This window comes from Rattus norvegicus, chromosome 12 (assembly GCF_036323735.1).
Source record: "Rattus norvegicus strain BN/NHsdMcwi chromosome 12, GRCr8, whole genome shotgun sequence".
NCBI classification, from domain to species: Eukaryota; Metazoa; Chordata; class Mammalia; order Rodentia; family Muridae; genus Rattus; species Rattus norvegicus.
In genome coordinates, this window is record NC_086030.1 from 8,853,550 (window position 1) to 8,873,144 (window position 19,595).

General features: G+C 45.6%; 1 non-coding gene and 5 pseudogenes across 1 annotated transcript; all 6 read left to right on the forward strand.

Annotated features, from left to right (window-relative positions):
* The first annotated feature begins 1,818 nt into the window (after window positions 1–1,818).
* On the forward strand, window positions 1,819–1,936 carry LOC134481368 (5S ribosomal RNA; annotated as a pseudogene).
* A 2,379-nt stretch (window positions 1,937–4,315) lies between these two features.
* Window positions 4,316–4,433, forward strand: LOC134481427 (5S ribosomal RNA). Its single transcript, XR_010056864.1, has one exon. It is a non-coding gene; the product is annotated as a 5S ribosomal RNA (ribosomal RNA).
* A 2,280-nt stretch (window positions 4,434–6,713) lies between these two features.
* LOC134481369 (5S ribosomal RNA) lies at window positions 6,714–6,831 on the forward strand (annotated as a pseudogene).
* Window positions 6,832–9,157: 2,326 nt separating this feature from the next.
* Window positions 9,158–9,275, forward strand: LOC134481403 (5S ribosomal RNA; annotated as a pseudogene).
* A 3,903-nt stretch (window positions 9,276–13,178) lies between these two features.
* Window positions 13,179–13,296, forward strand: LOC134481370 (5S ribosomal RNA; annotated as a pseudogene).
* Window positions 13,297–15,646: 2,350 nt separating this feature from the next.
* LOC134481404 (5S ribosomal RNA) lies at window positions 15,647–15,764 on the forward strand (annotated as a pseudogene).
* Window positions 15,765–19,595: the final 3,831 nt, after the last annotated feature.

Consider the following 19,595-nt stretch of genomic DNA (forward strand, 5'->3'; position numbering starts at 1 on the left):
TCCTTCCCCAGAGCTAAGGATCGAACCCAGGGCCTTGTGCTTGCTAGGCATGTGCTCTACGACTGAGTTAAATCCCCAACCCTATAAATAGACTTTAAAAATGTCAGAGGAACCCCTCCTCTAGGATGTGGCTGAGCTGAAGCACACAGTCGGGAGACTCTGCAGAATCCGCGGCCCTGAGCATCTGAGCGCGCTCCAAGTCTCCGATTAAATTTTAAAAATGGCCTCCAAGAAAACTACATTGCAAACAAATGGGAAAAAAAAAACAGAATGGAAAGAGTAAAAGAGTTGAAGAGGCTGAGCCTGAAGAATTTGTGGTAGAAAAAGTACCGAACCATTGTGTAGTGAACTATTTCGTGAAGTGGAAGGGGTTTACAGATGCCGATAATACTTGGGTACTAGGAGAAAATTTAGATTGTCCAGAATTAATTGAAGCACTTCTTCATTCTCGAAAAGCTGGTAAAGAAAACGATGGTCCAAAAAGGAAATCTTTATCTGATAGTGATTCCGATGAGAGCAAATCGAAGAAGAGAGATGCTGCTGACAAGCAAAGGAGGCGAATATGAAGTGGCCTCAGATTGTCATCGCCTTCTATGAGGAGTGGCTGACTTGGCATTCTTGTACCGAAATGAAGTACAATAATTGTTTGCATATATAAATGCACATATTATATATATATATATATATATATATATATATATATATATATATGATCTGGATCTTGGGTTTTGAATTACTAGTGTGGATCAAATAGCATCCTGATGAAATTCACGTCTGATATGCTAGTTTTGAAAGCATTGGCAGTAGTTGGGAGATTTTTGGTTTTCGTTCTGCGTCAAAAGGCACTGACTCCTTTGAGCGAGTGAGAGCTCTCTGTAGTTGCTTCCTGTAACAGTAGAGTACTTGACACCATGTTGTATTTCCTCGGCTTGAAGAACAGCTTTTCTTAAACACTGGGGAGATTTTGCAGTCATGACCCAAGTCAGAACTTATTTTTAACTGGGACACAGAAGGACCATTCTGGTTTGTGTGTGTGTGTGTGTGTGTGTGTGTGTGTGTGTGCATTTGTTTGTATGCAGTGTATGCATAAAACACTTACATAACCTGTCTGTTTTAGCTTGCTTTTAATACTCAAAAGAGCTGAACGTGAAAACACAGGTTGATGAGAGGCCATCAGCCTGAACATTTTCCTGAAACCATAACCTTTCAGATTAAGCAGAGTCTGTAATGTATTGGATAGTTTAAAAGCAAGCCCATCAGAATTGATGTATTATCAAATAAATACAGTAGTTTATTTTCATACCAACTCCACCTTCAGAAAACGGAATTAAACAAAGTAGTAGCTTGATTTAACAACAAGACTTGGCCTAGTGTGGTGGTGTGCACCTTTAATGCCAGAACTCTAGAGGCAGGTGGAGCTGTGATTTAAGAGGCCAGCTGATCTACAGAGGCAGGTCCGAGTCAGCTGTTCTGTGTAAAGGTTCCTCTGGTTGAACCATTCCTTTGTAGGAAGTTAAAATCTGTACTAAAAGGTTATGATTCATGGAATCTGTTTGATGTGGAAGTAGAATCATGGTTAGAGCTGAGGTTGGCCATTAAGTCCTGCTGTGGTTTAGTCCCTGGAAGCTCTGGTTGGTTGGTGGTGTGTTCATATGGGGTCTCAAGTCCCTTCAAGCTCTTTTAGTCCTTTCTCTGATTTCTTCAACTGGGGTCCTGCGCTCAGTTCACTCGTTTGTTGCTCGCATTCACCTATGTATCTGCCGTATTCTGGCTGTGTCAATGAATAGTTTTATATTCCTTTAAAAAAATGTCAGAAGAGCCTACAGCCATACCACCCTGAACGCGCCTGATCTCGTCTGATCTCGGAAGCTAAGCAGGGTCGGGCATGCTTAGTACGTGGATGGGAGACCACCTGGGATACCGGGTGCTGTAGGCTTTTGGGGGTTGGGGATTTAACTCAGTGGTAGAGCTCTTGCCAGGCAATCAAAATCAGGAGCTCAGGAGCTCAGGAGCTCAGGAGCTCAGGAGCTCAGGAGCTCAGGAGCTCAGGAGCTCAGGAGCTCAGGAGCTCAGGAGCTCAGGAGCTCAGGAGCTCAGGAGCTCAGGAGCTCAGGAGCTCAGGAGCCAGTGATTTCAGGACAGCAGGGATACACAGTGAGACCATGTGCGTAACAAACCAACAGAAACCAAAACAACAAAGCAACCTTAAAAAACCCATCCCAAACCAAACCAAACCAAACCAACAAACAGAAATAGACTTTACAACTTTTTTTAAAAAGATGTATTTCTTATATATAAGTACACTGTAGCTGTCTTCAGACACACCAGAAGAGGGCATCAGATCTCACCCCAGATGGCTGTGAGACACCGTGTCGTTGCTGGGATTTGAACTCAGAACCTCTGGAAGAGCAGTCAGAGCTCTTAACCACTAAGCCATCCTTCCAGCCCGACTTTACAACTTTTATTTTGTCTTTTTTTTTCCTTCCCCAGAGCTAAGGATCGAACCCAGGGCCTTGTGCTTGCTAGGCATGTGCCCTACGACTGAGTTAAATCCCCAACCCTAAAAATAGACTTTAAAAATGTCAGAGGAACCCCTCCTCTAGGATGTGGCTGAGCTGAAGCACACAGGCGGGAAACTCTGCAGAATCCGCGGCCCTGAGCATCTGAGCGCGCTTCAAGTCTCCGATTAAATTTTAAAAATGGCCTCCAATAAAACTACATTGCAAAAAATGGGAAAAAAAAAACAGAATGGAAAGAGTAAAAGAGCTGAAGAGGCTGAGCCTGAAGAATTTGTGGTAGAAAAAGTACTGAACCATTGTGTAGTGAACTATTTCGTGAAGTGGAAGGGGTTTACAGATGCCGATAATACTGGGTACCAGGAGAAAATTTAGATTGTCCAGAATTAATTGAAGCACTTCTTCATTCTCGAAAATTGTAAAGAAAACGATTGTCCAAAAAGGAAATCTTTATCTGATAGTTAATCCGATGAGAGCAAATCGAAGAAGAGAGATGCTGCTGATAAGCAAAGGAGGCGAATATGAAGTGGCCTCAGATTGTCATCGCCTTCTATGAGGAGTGGCTGATTTGGCATTCTTGTACCGAAATGAAGTACAATAATTGTTTGCATATATAAATACACAATATTATATATATATGTATATAATATATATATATATATATATATATATATATATATATATATGAATGATCTGGATCTTGGGTTTTGAATTACTAGTGTGGATCAAATAGCATCCTGATGAAAATCACGTCTGATATGCTAGTTTTGAAAGCATTGGCAGTAGTTGGGAGATTTTTGGTTTTCGTTCTGCGTCAAAAGGCACTGACTCCTTTGAGCGAGTGAGAGCTCTCTGTAGTTGCATCCTGTAACAGTAGAGTACTTGACACCATGTTGTATTTCCTCGGCTTGAAGAACAGATTTTCTTAAACACTGGGGAGATTTTACAGTCATGACCCAAGTCAGAACTTATTTTTAACTGGGACACAGAAGGACCATTCTGGTTTGTGTGTGTGTGTGTGTGTGTGTGTGTGTGTGTGTGTGCATTTGTTTGTATGCAGTGTATGCATAAAACACTTACATAACCTGTCTGTTTTAGCTTGCTTTTAATACTCAACAGAGCTGAACGTGAAAACACAGGTTGATGAGAGGCCATCAGCCTGAACATTTTCCTGAAACCATAACCTTTCAGATTAAGCAGAGTCTGTAATGTATTGGATAGTTTAAAAGCAAGCCCATCAGAATTGATGTATTATCAAATAAATACAGTAGTTTATTTTCATACCAACTCCACCTTCAGAAAACGGAATTAAACAAAGTAGTAGCTTGATTTAACAACAAGACTTGGCCTAGTGTGGTGGTGTGCACCTTTAATGCCAGAACTCTAGAGGCAGGTGGAGCTGTGATTTAAGAGGCCAGCTGATATACAGAGGCAGGTCCGAGTCAGCTGTTCTGTGTAAAGGTTCCTCTTGTTGAACCATTCCTTTGTAGGAAGTTAAAATCTGTACTAAAAGGTTATGATTCATGGAATCTGTTTGATGTGGAAGTAGAATCATGGTTAGAGCTGAGGTTGGCCATTAAGTCCTGCTGTGGTTTAGTGCCTGGAGGCTCTGGTTGGTTGGTGGTGTGTTCATATGGGGTCTCAAGTCCCTTCAAGCTCTTTTAGTCCTTTCTCTGATTTCTTCAACTGGGGTCCTGCGCTCAGTTCACTCGTTTGTTGCTCGCATTCACCTATGTATCTGCCGTATTCTGGCTGTGTCAATGAATAGTTTTATATTCCTTTAAAAAAATGTCAGAAGAGCCTACAGCCATACCACCCTGAACGCGCCCGATCTCGTCTGATCTCGGAAGCTAAGCAGGGTCGGGCATGCTTAGTACGTGGATGGGAGACCACCTGGGATACCGGGTGCTGTAGGCTTTTGGGGGTTGGGGATTTAACTCAGTGGTAGGGCTCTTGCCAGGCAATCAGAATCCGGAGCTCAGGAGCTCAGGAGCTCAGGAGCCAGTGATTTCAGGACAGCAGGGATACACAGTGAGACCATGTGCGTAACAAACCAACAGAAACCAAAACAACAAAGCAACCTTAAAAAACCCATCCCAAACCAAACCAAACCAAACCAACAAACAGAAATAGACTTTACAACTTTTTTTAAAAAGATGTATTTCTTATATATAAGTACACTGTAGCTGTCTTCAGACACACCAGAAGAGGGCATCAGATCTCACTACAGATGGCTGTGAGACACCATGTCGTTGCTGGGATTTGAACTCAGAACCTCTGGAAGAGCAGTCAGTGCTCTTAACCACTAAGCCATCCTTCCAGCCCGACTTTACCACTTTTATTTTGTCTTTTTTTTTTCCTTCCCCAGAGCTAAGGATCGAACCCAGGGCCTTGTGCTTGCTAGGCATGTGCCCTACGACTGAGTTAAATCCCCAACCCTAAAAATAGACTTTAAAAATGTCAGAGGAACCCCTCTTCTAGGATGTGGCTGAGCTGAAGCACACAGGCGGGAAACTCTGCAGAATCCGCGGCCCTGAGCATCTGAGCGCTTCAAGTCTCCGATTAAATTTTAAAAATGGCCTCCAATAAAACTACATTGCAAAAAATGGGAAAAAAAAACAGAATGGAAAGAGTAAAAGAGCTGAAGAGGCTGAGCCTGAAGAATTTGTGGTAGAAAAAGTACTGAACCATTGTGTAGTGAACTATTTCGTGAAGTGGAAGGGGTTTACAGATGCCGATAATACTTGGGTACCAGGAGAAAATTTAGATTGTCCAGAATTAATTGAAGCACTTCTTCATTCTCGAAAATTGTAAAGAAAACGATTGTCCAAAAAGGAAATCTTTATCTGATAGTGAATCCGATGAGAGCAAATCGAAGAAGAGAGATGCTGCTGATAAGCAAAGGAGGCGAATATGAAGTGGCCTCAGATTGTCATCGCCTTCTATGAGGAGTGGCTGATTTGGCATTCTTGTACCGAAATGAAGTACAATAATTGTTTGCATATATAAATACACAATATTATATATATGTATATAATATATATATACATATATATATATATATATATATATATATATGAATGATCTGGATCTTGGGTTTTGAATTACTAGTGTGGATCAAATAGCATCCTGATGAAAATCACGTCTGATATGCTAGTTTTGAAAGCATTGGCAGTAGTTGGGAGATTTTTGGTTTTCGTTCTGCGTCAAAAGGCACTGACTCCTTTGAGCGAGTGAGAGCTCTCTGTAGTTGCTTCCTGTAACAGTAGAGTACTTGACACCATGTTGTATTTCCTCGGCTTGAAGAACAGCTTTTCTTAAACACTGGGGAGATTTTGCAGTCATGACCCAAGTCAGAACTTATTTTTAACTGGGACACAGAAGGACCATTCTGGTTTGTGTGTGTGTGTGTGTGTGTGTGTGTGTGTGTGTGTGTGTGTGCATTTGTTTGTATGCAGTGTATGCATAAAACACTTACATAACCTGTCTGTTTTAGCTTGCTTTTAATACTCAAAAGAGCTGAACGTGAAAACACAGGTTGATGAGAGGCCATCAGCCTGAACATTTTCCTGAAACCATAACCTTTCAGATTAAGCAGAGTCTGTAATGTATTGGATAGTTTAAAAGCAAGCCCATCAGAATTGATGTATTATCAAATAAATACAGTAGTTTATTTTCATACCAACTCCACCTTCAGAAAACGGAATTAAACAAAGTAGTAGCTTGATTTAACAACAAGACTTGGCCTAGTGTGGTGGTGTGCACCTTTAATGCCAGAACTCTAGAGGCAGGTGGAGCTGTGATTTAAGAGGCCAGCTGATCTACAGAGGCAGGTCCGAGTCAGCTGTTCTGTGTAAAGGTTCCTCTGGTTGAACCATTCCTTTGTAGGAAGTTAAAATCTGTACTAAAAGGTTATGATTCATGGAATCTGTTTGATGTGGAAGTAGAATCATGGTTAGAGCTGAGGTTGGCCATTAAGTCCTGCTGTGGTTTAGTCCCTGGAAGCTCTGGTTGGTTGGTGGTGTGTTCATATGGGGTCTCAAGTCCCTTCAAGCTCTTTTAGTCCTTTCTCTGATTTCTTCAACTGGGGTCCTGCGCTCAGTTCACTCGTTTGTTGCTCGCATTCACCTATGTATCTGCCGTATTCTGGCTGTGTCAATGAATAGTTTTATATTCCTTTAAAAAAATGTCAGAAGAGCCTACAGCCATACCACCCTGAACGCGCCTGATCTCGTCTGATCTCGGAAGCTAAGCAGGGTCGGGCATGCTTAGTACGTGGATGGGAGACCACCTGGGATACCGGGTGCTGTAGGCTTTTGGGGGTTGGGGATTTAACTCAGTGGTAGAGCTCTTGCCAGGCAATCAAAATCAGGAGCTCAGGAGCTCAGGAGCTCAGGAGCTCAGGAGCTCAGGAGCTCAGGAGCTCAGGAGCTCAGGAGCCAGTGATTTCAGGACAGCAGGGATACACAGTGAGACCATGTGCGTAACAAACCAACAGAAACCAAAACAACAAAGCAACCTTAAAAAACCCATCCCAAACCAAACCAAACCAAACCAACAAACAGAAATAGACTTTACAACTTTTTTTAAAAAGATGTATTTCTTATATATAAGTACACTGTAGCTGTCTTCAGACACACCAGAAGAGGGCATCAGATCTCACCCCAGATGGCTGTGAGACACCGTGTCGTTGCTGGGATTTGAACTCAGAACCTCTGGAAGAGCAGTCAGTGCTCTTAACCACTAAGCCATCCTTCCAGCCCGACTTTACAACTTTTATTTTGTCTTTTTTTTTCCTTCCCCAGAGCTAAGGATCGAACCCAGGGCCTTGTGCTTGCTAGGCATGTGCCCTACGACTGAGTTAAATCCCCAACCCTAAAAATAGACTTTAAAAATGTCAGAGGAACCCCTCCTCTAGGATGTGGCTGAGCTGAAGCACACAGGCGGGAAACTCTGCAGAATCCGCGGCCCTGAGCATCTGAGCGCGCTTCAAGTCTCCGATTAAATTTTAAAAATGGCCTCCAATAAAACTACATTGCAAAAAATGGGAAAAAAAAAAACAGAATGGAAAGAGTAAAAGAGCTGAAGAGGCTGAGCCTGAAGAATTTGTGGTAGAAAAAGTACTGAACCATTGTGTAGTGAACTATTTCGTGAAGTGGAAGGGGTTTACAGATGCCGATAATACTGGGTACCAGGAGAAAATTTAGATTGTCCAGAATTAATTGAAGCACTTCTTCATTCTCGAAAATTGTAAAGAAAACGATTGTCCAAAAAGGAAATCTTTATCTGATAGTTAATCCGATGAGAGCAAATCGAAGAAGAGAGATGCTGCTGATAAGCAAAGGAGGCGAATATGAAGTGGCCTCAGATTGTCATCGCCTTCTATGAGGAGTGGCTGATTTGGCATTCTTGTACCGAAAGGAAGTACAATAATTGTTTGCATATATAAATACACAATATTATATATATATGTATATAATATATATATATATATATATATATATATATATATATATATATATATGAATGATCTGGATCTTGGGTTTTGAATTACTAGTGTGGATCAAATAGCATCCTGATGAAAATCACGTCTGATATGCTAGTTTTGAAAGCATTGGCAGTAGTTGGGAGATTTTTGGTTTTCGTTCTGCGTCAAAAGGCACTGACTCCTTTGAGCGAGTGAGAGCTCTCTGTAGTTGCATCCTGTAACAGTAGAGTACTTGACACCATGTTGTATTTCCTCGGCTTGAAGAACAGATTTTCTTAAACACTGGGGAGATTTTACAGTCATGACCCAAGTCAGAACTTATTTTTAACTGGGACACAGAAGGACCATTCTGGTTTGTGTGTGTGTGTGTGTGTGTGTGTGTGTGTGTGTGTGTGTGCATTTGTTTGTATGCAGTGTATGCATAAAACACTTACATAACCTGTCTGTTTTAGCTTGCTTTTAATACTCAAAAGAGCTGAACGTGAAAACACAGGTTGATGAGAGGCCATCAGCCTGAACATTTTCCTGAAACCATAACCTTTCAGATTAAGCAGAGTCTGTAATGTATTGGATAGTTTAAAAGCAAGCCCATCAGAATTGATGTATTATCAAATAAATACAGTAGTTTATTTTCATACCAACTCCACCTTCAGAAAACGGAATTAAACAAAGTAGTAGCTTGATTTAACAACAAGACTTGGCCTAGTGTGGTGGTGTGCACCTTTAATGCCAGAACTCTAGAGGCAGGTGGAGCTGTGATTTAAGAGGCCAGCTGATATACAGAGGCAGGTCCGAGTCAGCTGTTCTGTGTAAAGGTTCCTCTTGTTGAACCATTCCTTTGTAGGAAGTTAAAATCTGTACTAAAAGGTTATGATTCATGGAATCTGTTTGATGTGGAAGTAGAATCATGGTTAGAGCTGAGGTTGGCCATTAAGTCCTGCTGTGGTTTAGTGCCTGGAAGCTCTGGTTGGTTGGTGTTGTTGTTCATATGGGGTCTCAAGTCCCTTCAAGCTCTTTTAGTCCTTTCTCTGATTTCTTCAACTGGGGTCCTGCGCTCAGTTCACTGGTTTGTTGCTCGCATTCACCTATGTATCTGCCGTATTCTGGCTGTGTCAATGAATAGTTTTATATTCCTTAAAAAAATGTCAGAAGAGCCTACAGCCATACCACCCGGAACGTGCCCGATCTCGTCTGATCTCGGAAGCTAAGCAGGGTCGGGCATGCTTAGTACGTGGATGGGAGACCACCTGGGATACCGGGTGCTGTAGGCTTTTGGGGGTTGGGGATTTAACTCAGTGGTAGAGCTCTTGCCAGGCAATCAAAATCAGGAGCTCAGGAGCTCAGGAGCTCAGGAGCTCAGGAGCTCAGGAGCTCAGGAGCTCAGGAGCTCAGGAGCTCAGGAGCTCAGGAGCTCAGGAGCTCAGGAGCTCAGGAGCTCAGGAGCTCAGGAGCTCAGGAGCTCAGGAGCTCAGGAGCTCAGGAGCTCAGGAGCTCAGGAGCTCAGGAGCTCAGGAGCTCAGGAGCTCAGGAGCTCAGGAGCTCAGGAGCTCAGGAGCTCAGGAGCTCAGGAGCTCAGGAGCTCAGGAGCTCAGGAGCTCAGGAGCTCAGGAGCTCAGGAGCTCAGGAGCTCAGGAGCTCAGGAGCTCAGGAGCTCAGGAGCTCAGGAGCTCAGGAGCTCAGGAGCTCAGGAGCTCAGGAGCTCAGGAGCTCAGGAGCTCAGGAGCTCAGGAGCTCAGGAGCTCAGGAGCTCAGGAGCTCAGGAGCTCAGGAGCTCAGGAGCTCAGGAGCTCAGGAGCTCAGGAGCTCAGGAGCTCAGGAGCTCAGGAGCTCAGGAGCTCAGGAGCTCAGGAGCTCAGGAGCTCAGGAGCTCAGGAGCTCAGGAGCTCAGGAGCTCAGGAGCTCAGGAGCTCAGGAGCTCAGGAGCTCAGGAGCTCAGGAGCTCAGGAGCTCAGGAGCTCAGGAGCTCAGGAGCTCAGGAGCTCAGGAGCTCAGGAGCTCAGGAGCTCAGGAGCTCAGGAGCTCAGGAGCTCAGGAGCTCAGGAGCTCAGGAGCTCAGGAGCTCAGGAGCTCAGGAGCTCAGGAGCTCAGGAGCTCAGGAGCTCAGGAGCTCAGGAGCTCAGGAGCTCAGGAGCTCAGGAGCTCAGGAGCTCAGGAGCTCAGGAGCTCAGGAGCTCAGGAGCTCAGGAGCTCAGGAGCTCAGGAGCTCAGGAGCTCAGGAGCTCAGGAGCTCAGGAGCTCAGGAGCTCAGGAGCTCAGGAGCTCAGGAGCTCAGGAGCTCAGGAGCTCAGGAGCTCAGGAGCTCAGGAGCTCAGGAGCTCAGGAGCTCAGGAGCTCAGGAGCTCAGGAGCTCAGGAGCTCAGGAGCTCAGGAGCTCAGGAGCTCAGGAGCTCAGGAGCTCAGGAGCTCAGGAGCTCAGGAGCTCAGGAGCTCAGGAGCTCAGGAGCTCAGGAGCTCAGGAGCTCAGGAGCTCAGGAGCTCAGGAGCTCAGGAGCTCAGGAGCTCAGGAGCTCAGGAGCTCAGGAGCTCAGGAGCTCAGGAGCTCAGGAGCTCAGGAGCTCAGGAGCTCAGGAGCTCAGGAGCTCAGGAGCTCAGGAGCTCAGGAGCTCAGGAGCTCAGGAGCTCAGGAGCTCAGGAGCTCAGGAGCTCAGGAGCTCAGGAGCTCAGGAGCTCAGGAGCTCAGGAGCTCAGGAGCTCAGGAGCTCAGGAGCTCAGGAGCTCAGGAGCTCAGGAGCTCAGGAGCTCAGGAGCTCAGGAGCTCAGGAGCTCAGGAGCTCAGGAGCTCAGGAGCTCAGGAGCTCAGGAGCTCAGGAGCTCAGGAGCTCAGGAGCTCAGGAGCTCAGGAGCTCAGGAGCTCAGGAGCTCAGGAGCTCAGGAGCTCAGGAGCTCAGGAGCTCAGGAGCTCAGGAGCTCAGGAGCTCAGGAGCTCAGGAGCTCAGGAGCTCAGGAGCTCAGGAGCTCAGGAGCTCAGGAGCTCAGGAGCTCAGGAGCCAGTGATTTCAGGACAGCAGGGATACACAGTGAGACCATGTGCGTAACAAACCAACAGAAACCAAAACAACAAAGCAACCTTAAAAAACCCATCCCAAACCAAACCAAACCAAACCAACAAACAGAAATAGACTTTACAACTTTTTTTAAAAAGATGTATTTCTTATATATAAGTACACTGTAGCTGTCTTCAGACACACCAGAAGAGGGCATCAGATCTCACCCCAGATGGCTGTGAGACACCGTGTCGTTGCTGGGATTTGAACTCAGAACCTCTGGAAGAGCAGTCAGTGCTCCTAACCACTAAGCCATCCTTCCAGCCCGACTTTACAACTTTTATTTTGTCTTTTTTTTTCCTTCCCCAGAGCTAAGGATCGAACCCAGGGCCTTGTGCTTGCTAGGCATGTGCCCTACGACTGAGTTAAATCCCCAACCCTAAAAATAGACTTTAAAAATGTCAGAGGAACCCCTCCTCTAGGATGTGGCTGAGCTGAAGCACACAGGCGGGAAACTCTGCAGAATCCGCGGCCCTGAGCATCTGAGCGCGCTTCAAGTCTCCGATTAAATTTTAAAAATGGCCTCCAATAAAACTACATTGCAAAAAATGGGAAAAAAAAAACAGAATGGAAAGAGTAAAAGAGCTGAAGAGGCTGAGCCTGAAGAATTTGTGGTAGAAAAAGTACTGAACCATTGTGTAGTGAACTATTTCGTGAAGTGGAAGGGGTTTACAGATGCCGATAATACTGGGTACCAGGAGAAAATTTAGATTGTCCAGAATTAATTGAAGCACTTCTTCATTCTCGAAAATTGTAAAGAAAACGATTGTCCAAAAAGGAAATCTTTATCTGATAGTTAATCCGATGAGAGCAAATCGAAGAAGAGAGATGCTGCTGATAAGCAAAGGAGGCGAATATGAAGTGGCCTCAGATTGTCATCGCCTTCTATGAGGAGTGGCTGATTTGGCATTCTTGTACCGAAAGGAAGTACAATAATTGTTTGCATATATAAATACACAATATTATATATATATGTATATAATATATATATATATATATATATATATATATATATGAATGATCTGGATCTTGGGTTTTGAATTACTAGTGTGGATCAAATAGCATCCTGATGAAAATCACGTCTGATATGCTAGTTTTGAAAGCATTGGCAGTAGTTGGGAGATTTTTGGTTTTCGTTCTGCGTCAAAAGGCACTGACTCCTTTGAGCGAGTGAGAGCTCTCTGTAGTTGCATCCTGTAACAGTAGAGTACTTGACACCATGTTGTATTTCCTCGGCTTGAAGAACAGATTTTCTTAAACACTGGGGAGATTTTACAGTCATGACCCAAGTCAGAACTTATTTTTAACTGGGACACAGAAGGACCATTCTGGTTTGTGTGTGTGTGTGTGTGTGTGTGTGTGTGTGTGTGTGTGCATTTGTTTGTATGCAGTGTATGCATAAAACACTTACATAACCTGTCTGTTTTAGCTTGCTTTTAATACTCAAAAGAGCTGAACGTGAAAACACAGGTTGATGAGAGGCCATCAGCCTGAACATTTTCCTGAAACCATAACCTTTCAGATTAAGCAGAGTCTGTAATGTATTGGATAGTTTAAAAGCAAGCCCATCAGAATTGATGTATTATCAAATAAATACAGTAGTTTATTTTCATACCAACTCCACCTTCAGAAAACGGAATTAAACAAAGTAGTAGCTTGATTTAACAACAAGACTTGGCCTAGTGTGGTGGTGTGCACCTTTAATGCCAGAACTCTAGAGGCAGGTGGAGCTGTGATTTAAGAGGCCAGCTGATCTACAGAGGCAGGTCCGAGTCAGCTGTTCTGTGTAAAGGTTCCTCTGGTTGAACCATTCCTTTGTAGGAAGTTAAAATCTGTACTAAAAGGTTATGATTCATGGAATCTGTTTGATGTGGAAGTAGAATCATGGTTAGAGCTGAGGTTGGCCATTAAGTCCTGCTGTGGTTTAGTCCCTGGAAGCTCTGGTTGGTTGGTGGTGTGTTCATATGGGGTCTCAAGTCCCTTCAAGCTCTTTTAGTCCTTTCTCTGATTTCTTCAACTGGGGTCCTGCGCTCAGTTCACTCGTTTGTTGCTCGCATTCACCTATGTATCTGCCGTATTCTGGCTGTGTCAATGAATAGTTTTATATTCCTTTAAAAAAATGTCAGAAGAGCCTACAGCCATACCACCCTGAACGCGCCTGATCTCGTCTGATCTCGGAAGCTAAGCAGGGTCGGGCATGCTTAGTACGTGGATGGGAGACCACCTGGGATACCGGGTGCTGTAGGCTTTTGGGGGTTGGGGATTTAACTCAGTGGTAGAGCTCTTGCCAGGCAATCAAAATCAGGAGCTCAGGAGCTCAGGAGCTCAGGAGCTCAGGAGCTCAGGAGCTCAGGAGCTCAGGAGCTCAGGAGCTCAGGAGCTCAGGAGCTCAGGAGCCAGTGATTTCAGGACAGCAGGGATACACAGTGAGACCATGTGCGTAACAAACCAACAGAAACCAAAACAACAAAGCAACCTTAAAAAACCCATCCCAAACCAAACCAAACCAAACCAACAAACAGAAATAGACTTTACAACTTTTTTTAAAAAGATGTATTTCTTATATATAAGTACACTGTAGCTGTCTTCAGACACACCAGAAGAGGGCATCAGATCTCACCCCAGATGGCTGTGAGACACCGTGTCGTTGCTGGGATTTGAACTCAGAACCTCTGGAAGAGCAGTCAGTGCTCTTAACCACTAAGCCATCCTTCCAGCCCGACTTTACAACTTTTATTTTGTCTTTTTTTTTCCTTCCCCAGAGCTAAGGATCGAACCCAGGGCCTTGTGCTTGCTAGGCATGTGCCCTACGACTGAGTTAAATCCCCAACCCTAAAAATAGACTTTAAAAATGTCAGAGGAACCCCTCCTCTAGGATGTGGCTGAGCTGAAGCACACAGGCGGGAAACTCTGCAGAATCCGCGGCCCTGAGCATCTGAGCGCGCTTCAAGTCTCCGATTAAATTTTAAAAATGGCCTCCAATAAAACTACATTGCAAAAAATGGGAAAAAAAAAAACAGAATGGAAAGAGTAAAAGAGCTGAAGAGGCTGAGCCTGAAGAATTTGTGGTAGAAAAAGTACTGAACCATTGTGTAGTGAACTATTTCGTGAAGTGGAAGGGGTTTACAGATGCCGATAATACTGGGTACCAGGAGAAAATTTAGATTGTCCAGAATTAATTGAAGCACTTCTTCATTCTCGAAAATTGTAAAGAAAACGATTGTCCAAAAAGGAAATCTTTATCTGATAGTTAATCCGATGAGAGCAAATCGAAGAAGAGAGATGCTGCTGATAAGCAAAGGAGGCGAATATGAAGTGGCCTCAGATTGTCATCGCCTTCTATGAGGAGTGGCTGATTTGGCATTCTTGTACCGAAAGGAAGTACAATAATTGTTTGCATATATAAATACACAATATTATATATATATGTATATAATATATATATATATATATATATATATATATATATATATATATATGAATGATCTGGATCTTGGGTTTTGAATTACTAGTGTGGATCAAATAGCATCCTGATGAAAATCACGTCTGATATGCTAGTTTTGAAAGCATTGGCAGTAGTTGGGAGATTTTTGGTTTTCGTTCTGCGTCAAAAGGCACTGACTCCTTTGAGCGAGTGAGAGCTCTCTGTAGTTGCATCCTGTAACAGTAGAGTACTTGACACCATGTTGTATTTCCTCGGCTTGAAGAACAGATTTTCTTAAACACTGGGGAGATTTTACAGTCATGACCCAAGTCAGAACTTATTTTTAACTGGGACACAGAAGGACCATTCTGGTTTGTGTGTGTGTGTGTGTGTGTGTGTGTGTGTGTGTGTGTGTGTGCATTTGTTTGTATGCAGTGTATGCATAAAACACTTACATAACCTGTCTGTTTTAGCTTGCTTTTAATACTCAAAAGAGCTGAACGTGAAAACACAGGTTGATGAGAGGCCATCAGCCTGAACATTTTCCTGAAACCATAACCTTTCAGATTAAGCAGAGTCTGTAATGTATTGGATAGTTTAAAAGCAAGCCCATCAGAATTGATGTATTATCAAATAAATACAGTAGTTTATTTTCATACCAACTCCACCTTCAGAAAACGGAATTAAACAAAGTAGTAGCTTGATTTAACAACAAGACTTGGCCTAGTGTGGTGGTGTGCACCTTTAATGCCAGAACTCTAGAGGCAGGTGGAGCTGTGATTTAAGAGGCCAGCTGATATACAGAGGCAGGTCCGAGTCAGCTGTTCTGTGTAAAGGTTCCTCTTGTTGAACCATTCCTTTGTAGGAAGTTAAAATCTGTACTAAAAGGTTATGATTCATGGAATCTGTTTGATGTGGAAGTAGAATCATGGTTAGAGCTGAGGTTGGCCATTAAGTCCTGCTGTGGTTTAGTCCCTGGAAGCTCTGGTTGGTTGGTGGTGTTGTTCATATGGGGTCTCAAGTCCCTTCAAGCTCTTTTAGTCCTTTCTCTGATTTCTTCAACTGGGGTCCTGCGCTCAGTTCACTGGTTTGTTGCTCGCATTCACCTATGTATCTGCCGTATTCTGGCTGTGTCAATGAATAGTTTTATATTCCTTAAAAAAATGTCAGAAGAGCCTACAGCCATACCACCCGGAACGTGCCCGATCTCGTCTGATCTCGGAAGCTAAGCAGGGTCGGGCATGCTTAGTACGTGGATGGGAGACCACCTGGGATACCGGGTGCTGTAGGCTTTTGGGGGTTGGGGATTTAACTCAGTGGTAGAGCTCTTGCCAGGCAATCAAAATCAGGAGCTCAGGAGCTCAGGAGCTCAGGAGCTCAGGAGCTCAGGAGCTCAGGAGCTCAGGAGCTCAGGAGCTCAGGAGCTCAGGAGCTCAGGAGCTCAGGAGCTCAGGAGCTCAGGAGCTCAGGAGCTCAGGAGCTCAGGAGCTCAGGAGCTCAGGAGCTCAGGAGCTCAGGAGCTCAGGAGCTCAGGAGCTCAGGAGCTCAGGAGCTCAGGAGCTCAGGAGCTCAGGAGCTCAGGAGCTCAGGAGCTCAGGAGCTCAGGAGCTCAGGAGCTCAGGAGCTCAGGAGCTCAGGAGCTCAGGAGCTCAGGAGCTCAGGAGCTCAGGAGCTCAGGAGCTCAGGAGCTCAGGAGCTCAGGAGCTCAGGAGCTCAGGAGCTCAGGAGCTCAGGAGCTCAGGAGCTCAGGAGCTCAGGAGCTCAGGAGCTCAGGAGCTCAGGAGCTCAGGAGCTCAGGAGCTCAGGAGCTCAGGAGCTCAGGAGCTCAGGAGCTCAGGAGCTCAGGAGCTCAGGAGCTCAGGAGCTCAGGAGCTCAGGAGCTCAGGAGCTCAGGAGCTCAGGAGCTCAGGAGCTCAGGAGCTCAGGAGCTCAGGAGCTCAGGAGCTCAGGAGCTCAGGAGCTCAGGAGCTCAGGAGCTCAGGAGCTCAGGAGCTCAGGAGCTCAGGAGCTCAGGAGCTCAGGAGCTCAGGAGCTCAGGAGCTCAGGAGCTCAGGAGCTCAGGAGCTCAGGAGCTCAGGAGCTCAGGAGCTCAGGAGCTCAGGAGCTCAGGAGCTCAGGAGCTCAGGAGCTCAGGAGCTCAGGAGCTCAGGAGCTCAGGAGCTCAGGAGCTCAGGAGCTCAGGAGCTCAGGAGCTCAGGAGCTCAGGAGCTCAGGAGCTCAGGAGCTCAGGAGCTCAGGAGCTCAGGAGCTCAGGAGCTCAGGAGCTCAGGAGCTCAGGAGCTCAGGAGCTCAGGAGCTCAGGAGCTCAGGAGCTCAGGAGCTCAGGAGCTCAGGAGCTCAGGAGCTCAGGAGCTCAGGAGCTCAGGAGCTCAGGAGCTCAGGAGCTCAGGAGCTCAGGAGCTCAGGAGCTCAGGAGCTCAGGAGCTCAGGAGCTCAGGAGCTCAGGAGCTCAGGAGCTCAGGAGCTCAGGAGCTCAGGAGCTCAGGAGCTCAGGAGCTCAGGAGCTCAGGAGCTCAGGAGCTCAGGAGCTCAGGAGCTCAGGAGCTCAGGAGCTCAGGAGCTCAGGAGCTCAGGAGCTCAGGAGCTCAGGAGCTCAGGAGCTCAGGAGCTCAGGAGCTCAGGAGCTCAGGAGCTCAGGAGCTCAGGAGCTCAGGAGCTCAGGAGCTCAGGAGCTCAGGAGCTCAGGAGCTCAGGAGCTCAGGAGCTCAGGAGCTCAGGAGCTCAGGAGCTCAGGAGCTCAGGAGCTCAGGAGCTCAGGAGCTCAGGAGCTCAGGAGCTCAGGAGCTCAGGAGCTCAGGAGCTCAGGAGCTCAGGAGCTCAGGAGCTCAGGAGCTCAGGAGCTCAGGAGCTCAGGAGCTCAGGAGCTCAGGAGCTCAGGAGCTCAGGAGCTCAGGAGCTCAGGAGCTCAGGAGCTCAGGAGCTCAGGAGCTCAGGAGCTCAGGAGCTCAGGAGCTCAGGAGCTCAGGAGCTCAGGAGCTCAGGAGCTCAGGAGCTCAGGAGCTCAGGAGCTCAGGAGCTCAGGAGCTCAGGAGCTCAGGAGCTCAGGAGCTCAGGAGCTCAGGAGCTCAGGAGCTCAGGAGCTCAGGAGCTCAGGAGCTCAGGAGCTCAGGAGCTCAGGAGCTCAGGAGCTCAGGAGCTCAGGAGCTCAGGAGCTCAGGAGCTCAGGAGCTCAGGAGCTCAGGAGCTCAGGAGCTCAGGAGCTCAGGAGCTCAGGAGCTCAGGAGCTCAGGAGCTCAGGAGCTCAGGAGCTCAGGAGCTCAGGAGCTCAGGAGCTCAGGAGCTCAGGAGCTCAGGAGCTCAGGAGCTCAGGAGCTCAGGAGCTCAGGAGCTCAGGAGCTCAGGAGCTCAGGAGCTCAGGAGCTCAGGAGCTCAGGAGCTCAGGAGCTCAGGAGCTCAGGAGCTCAGGAGCTCAGGAGCTCAGGAGCTCAGGAGCTCAGGAGCTCAGGAGCTCAGGAGCCAGTGATTTCAGGACAGCAGGGATACACAGTGAGACCATGTGCGTAACAAACCAACAGAAACCAAAACAACAAAGCAACCTTAAAAAACCCATCCCAAACCAAACCAAACCAAACCAACAAACAGAAATAGACTTTACAACTTTTTTTAAAAAGATGTATTTCTTATATATAAGTACACTGTAGCTGTCTTCAGACACACCAGAAGAGGGCATCAGATCTCACCCCAGATGGCTGTGAGACACCGTGTCGTTGCTGGGATTTGAACTCAGAACCTCTGGAAGAGCAGTCAGTGCTCCTAACCACTAAGCCATCCTTCCAGCCCGACTTTACAACTTTTATTTTGTCTTTTTTTTTCCTTCCCCAGAGCTAAGGATCGAACCCAGGGCCTTGTGCTTGCTAGGCATGTGCCCTACGACTGAGTTAAATCCCCAACCCTAAAAATAGACTTTAAAAATGTCAGAGGAACCCCTCCTCTAGGATGTGGCTGAGCTGAAGCACACAGGCGGGAAACTCTGCAGAATCCGCGGCCCTGAGCATCTGAGCGCGCTTCAAGTCTCCGATTAAATTTTAAAAATGGCCTCCAATAAAACTACATTGCAAAAAATGGGAAAAAAAAAACAGAATGGAAAGAGTAAAAGAGCTGAAGAGGCTGAGCCTGAAGAATTTGTGGTAGAAAAAGTACTGAACCATTGTGTAGTGAACTATTTCGTGAAGTGGAAGGGGTTTACAGATGCCGATAATACTGGGTACCAGGAGAAAATTTAGATTGTCCAGAATTAATTGAAGCACTTCTTCATTCTCGAAAATTGTAAAGAAAACGATTGTCCAAAAAGGAAATCTTTATCTGATAGTTAATCCGATGAGAGCAAATCGAAGAAGAGAGATGCTGCTGATAAGCAAAGGAGGCGAATATGAAGTGGCCTCAGATTGTCATCGCCTTCTATGAGGAGTGGCTGATTTGGCATTCTTGTACCGAAAGGAAGTACAATAATTGTTTGCATATATAAATACACAATATTATATATATATGTATATAATATATATATATATATATATATATATATATATATGAATGATCTGGATCTTGGGTTTTGAATTACTAGTGTGGATCAAATAGCATCCTGATGAAAATCACGTCTGATATGCTAGTTTTGAAAGCATTGGCAGTAGTTGGGAGATTTTTGGTTTTCGTTCTGCGTCAAAAGGCACTGACTCCTTTGAGCGAGTGAGAGCTCTCTGTAGTTGCATCCTGTAACAGTAGAGTACTTGACACCATGTTGTATTTCCTCGGCTTGAAGAACAGATTTTCTTAAACACTGGGGAGATTTTACAGTCATGACCCAAGTCAGAACTTATTTTTAACTGGGACACAGAAGGACCATTCTGGTTTGTGTGTGTGTGTGTGTGTGTGTGTGTGTGTGTGTGTGTGCATTTGTTTGTATGCAGTGTATGCATAAAACACTTACATAACCTGTCTGTTTTAGCTTGCTTTTAATACTCAAAAGAGCTGAACGTGAAAACACAGGTTGATGAGAGGCCATCAGCCTGAACATTTTCCTGAAACCATAACCTTTCAGATTAAGCAGAGTCTGTAATGTATTGGATAGTTTAAAAGCAAGCCCATCAGAATTGATGTATTATCAAATAAATACAGTAGTTTATTTT